The following is a 5,113-nucleotide window of genomic DNA, read 5'->3' on the forward strand; positions in this document are numbered from 1 at the left end:
AAGCTTTTCTCAGCGCTTAACACAATGTGGTGGTGTGTCCATAAACCATATAGGTGGCCTTCGCTAAGGCGTTCTCTGGGTAACGAGAGGAGTCGGTGTCTGTGCCAGTCACCAACCACAGGCTGGAGAGCAGATCCTGATGCCCTGCGTATCTGAGTCCACGGCAGGGAGACAAGAGGAAAAAGCAGATAGACTGCAGGTCAGTGTGAATCCTTACGTCATGGCCAAGGTCATTTACCACGTGTCAGAGGAGCAGACACTAACTAGCCTAAGCCGGTCCCAGGACCAGCCAAAGTGAACAATGTGAGAGAAAAGCATGGGACAATCCACTTAGCTATATCAGAGGAAACATCTTTTTCAATTTTTAATTGTAAATCAAGCTAAGCATCTCCATTGCTTATAGTATATCTTTTTTTCTAAATGATGGTTAAAAAAACACAACATAAAATTTACCATCTTACTATTTTTAAGTATTCCAGTCAGCAGTGTTACATATATTCACATTGTTGTATAACAGATCTCCAGAACTTTTTCATCTTCCCACACTGAAATTCTATAACCATTAAACAACAACTCCCCATGTCCTCTCCTCCCAGGCCCTGGCAACCACCAGTCTACTTTCTGTGTTTCTATTCATTTAACCACTTTAAGTATCTCCTACCGTGTTTCCCCGAAAAGAAGACCTAACCAGAAAATAAGCCCTAGCATGATTTTTCAGGATGACATCCCCTGAACATAATCCCTAAAGCGTCATTTGGAGCAATAATTAATATAAGACCCGGTCTTATTTTCGGGGAAACACAGCATGAGTGGAATCATGCAGTATTTGTCCTTTTCTGACTGGCTTATGTCACTTAGCATAATGTCAAGATTCATCCAGGTTGTAGCGTGTCACAGGATGTCCTTCCATTTTAAGGCTGAATGATGCTCTATTATATGAATACACCACTTTTCGTTCATCCTTTCATCTGGCTATGGACAGTTGAGTTACTTCTACCTCTTGGCTATGGGAGGATTGGACACTTCTGAATCCATGTACACCCTGCTCTGGTCTAAGGAACATCTGACCAAACCTGGGCGTCAGTCAGTATCTGTCTCTCTCACAAATTCAGGAGGGGAAATCATATAACCATGCAAACTGTGCCCCTCATGGTCCCCACCTTCAGCTGGACTCAAATACTGCTTACCAAGCCTCTGGTCAGCTCTCTGACTCATTTTCCATGCGGCTGTCTCAGGCCTTCTCCACTTTTCTCACACCTTTCAGCACATTACCACTCTCTGTAGATATAGTCTATCTGTCGTGGAGGAGGTCCGGCGGGATCTCTGCTCCCGCTCCCCGCACAAGAAAGCAGGATATGGTGAGGCCAAAAAGGAACACCCACGGAGCCATAAATAGGGGAGTCATATCACTATATTCTCGCTGGCGGCATCCACCTCTCTGCAATCCTCTCGTTAGCTCAGCCCCCATCTTCTTGCTAGCCCCCATTTTCTTGCTAGCGTAGCCACAGCAGTTATATTAGTGGCCAATGGCTCACTGGTTACAGCTGATGGCCAACTAGCCACAGCTGATGGCCATCCAATCACAGTTGATGGCCATTTACTACCTGAGCCAGCACCTGTCTATGTGACGCCGAGAGCCTGGAAACTGCTTTCTGGGGCTCTGTCCCCACACTATCTCAGTGAATGGCACTGCCATCCACTCTGTTGGTGAAGCCAGATATCAAAAATCATTCTATTCCTACAAACCCCATATCCTACCAGTGACCAAGAGTAATAGAATTCTGCCTCTAGTATAACAGAATCTGTCCATTTCAAATTATTCCCTTAATGTCAGTTGCCGTCATTATTGGCTAGAATATTGCAAGGGCCTCCTAACAGATATCCCTCCCCGTACCCTTCTCTTTCCCACCTACTCTCCATCCTGAATTTGGGTGACGTTGCTCCAATTCCAATGTTATTATGCTACCCTTCAGGGGTGCCTCAATGGCCTCCCGGGTGTGGCATACAAGTCTCTCCTTGGCCAGAGCCTCATCCCCTGCCTCCCGTCCTTCCCACACTTGCTTCAGCCATACAGGAAGCCCCTCTTCACACATCAGCCATTACACACTTAACTTTGCTTATGGTATTTCTCCCTCCTGGCACACAATTACCATGTTTCTTCGTTGGTCTAATTCTTCTTCATCATTCAGGAATCACCTCACATCTCTGTCTGGTCCAAAGCCCAGGCTCTTTCATCCTGTGCGTCCTCCCCAGTACTGGAGCGCCTGTTTCACACTCTTCATTCTTTTTTTTTTTTTGAAGGAATCATTTCTTTCCCCAAATTCCCACAGTACATTCTGGGTTCCCTGAACATGTTCTCAGGGCATAAGGTCACAGTCTTTATCTCCTCACCGCCTTCTTTTCCATGCTAAGTAGACATTTCATAGTGTAATAGTACAAAGGAATTTCTCAAAAGCCCAAGGGTTAAGCTTGAGTAGCATAAATGCACTTAGAAGAATGTTTAAATTGTGAATTATAGGCACAAAAGAAACGATAAACAATTTAAACTAGTGAAGAATTGCCCCACTCTGCGTCTGTTTTATGTAAGTATTCATGCAGGAAGACTGAGTCACAGAACAATCAAGAATGGTTGCTCAGTTCTCTTGCAGGAACCACAAATGCAAAGGTCACAGACAGACATCCACTCTGCGTCCTGTTTTCAGTAGTTTATGAAAAATTAGCCTTTCTGTCTGAAGCTTTCTTTGTGTAAGCTCAAATTTCATTTTGGAAATTCTGAACAAGCGCTCTTCAATGAAAATGGATCACTTTTCCCCACTATAAAATTTTTTTTGAAATATTTCTGAACAAAGTTGGTGGAACTTGGAGAACTGGTTGGTCCAAAAGGAATGAGCTGTCAAATAATATTAATAATAAAATTTTTGGTTAAGTGGGGTGAGGTTTTTGAAAGAAAGATATTCCTTGAGAGAATATACTCTTATTGAGTTAGCCATTTTAGGAAATGGGAATTTGGATTAGCCCAGGCTCCAGTAGGAATAATAGAAGAGAAACATGGTCATTCACATTGCTTAATATTTTCATAGGAAGATGTCTTTTTAATGTACATGACTAACTGCAATCTTCTTTTCTTTCTTGCAGATTTAACTTCATATTTTCATGTGAACTCTCGCACATTGATTCCTTAAATAAGATAACATAATTAATATAGTGCCATAGCTGGAATTTGGAAGCAATGTTTTCAGTTCTCTTGAGAAAGCATCTGCCTCCATATTCATATTTAAATAAAAAACAATATCCAAAAAAAAGCAATTGGAAACTAAGGAACTAAACTAATTTTTTTTAATTAAAATTTATTGGGGTGACAATTGTTAGTAAAGTTACATAGGTTTCAAGTGTACAATTCTGTAATACATCATATATATCATGTTGTGCGTTCACCACCCAGAGTCAGTTCTTCTTCCATCATCATATATTTGATCCCGTTTACCCTCATCTACCACCCCTTTCCCCCCTCACCCTCTGGTAACCACTAAACTATTGATGGGAGAACTAAACTAATTTTCACTCAAAAATAAAGGAAAAGACCAAAATAAACTAAAATGAATAGATAAAAAGAATTAGTAATGATAAAGGCAAAAAGTATTGAACTAGAAAACAAACAAAAAGTAGACTTGATAAGTAAAGTCAAGATTTTTGTTTTTAAAAGTCCAACAAAAAAGACAAATCCTTGGCAACTGTGTGCAAAGTGGAAAAAGCATGAATCTGTAAAATTAGAAATGAAAGGAGATGTAATCATAGCATAGAGGAGAGACTACTATATACAACTCTACGTTAATGTGTTTGAAAATCTGGGTGAATAGGACACTTCTTGGAAATTTTAAATCATCAGAGCAAAATCAAGAAGAGACAAAAACCTGCATGAAAAATAATCCCTAGGGGAGAAAAATGGAAAAAGTTTCAAAGAACTACCACAAAAGTAAGATAATAGATTCATATGGATTTTAAGTCCTATCGAAGCCCTGAGAAAGATATAAATAATTCTTACATAAGTTAAACTATTACAGAATATTAAAAAAAATAGTTTCTAATTCATATTACAAAAATTGCATAATCTTGATATCAAACCAAGAAAAAGAAAAAAGAAAAAAAAACAGTAGTCCAAAACAGACAAAGATTCTAAACAGGATATGAAATTACATATGTAAATTAAATAAAATGTAAATTAAATGTGTAGATATGTAAATTAAAAGAATACTATACCTCAGTGCATTAAAAGAATGATGAGTAAGGTTTAGTCCAGGTAGGTAAGGCTAGTATAATAGCAGTGAATCTGTTAGTGTAAATCATCACAAAAATAAGTTGAAGTAAAAAAATCCACATGACCATCTCTATAAATACCAAAAAAGATATTCAATAAAATTTCACATCCATTAACATACAAAAGCTCTTTATATACTGAAATAGAAAGATGCTTCCATAAAATGAAACCAAAAGCAAACAGCATATATATTAATGACACAATAATGTCATTTCCACAAAGGTCTAAAACAGGGGTGTCCAAACTGCGGCCTGTGGGCCAACTGCGGCCTGCAATCCACTGTTAATTGGCCCACAGCAAATTCCAAAAATATATTTAGTTTACTTAAATAAACCATGTGAGGTAATATATACTTCACCTCGAGTGAGTGGCCCAGCTGTTTGTGTATTTTACCGCATATGGCCCTTGGTAAAAAATGTTGAAAAAAGTTTGGACACCCCTGGTAAAACAAGAGAAGGATGACTTGTATAACCAGTGTAATACAGCAATAAAGAGAAATTGTTGGTTATTAAATCACTTTAAACAAAAAAAAACAAAAAAAAAGCATAAGTGAAGGGGAATTTATTATAAAGATTACAGAAATCAAAGAATCAGGAAATATAGGTGGACATCACAAGGGACTAGAAGTAGGACCTGAAAACATTCCAGGACACAAGATAGCTAGCTACTGTATTTAAGCCTCTGCCTCTGTCTTTCTGGAAGCAAGAAATGATCCCAAATTTGACTCAGTATGCCTTTTCTTAGAAAATCCAACTCTTTTACTTATATATAGTCCCATGCTTATCCAAAATGGCAGCG

Source organism: Rhinolophus sinicus, chromosome 14 (genome assembly GCF_057876585.1).
Source record: "Rhinolophus sinicus isolate RSI-liver-muscle chromosome 14, RSI-T2T, whole genome shotgun sequence".
NCBI lineage: Eukaryota > Metazoa > Chordata > Mammalia > Chiroptera > Rhinolophidae > Rhinolophus > Rhinolophus sinicus.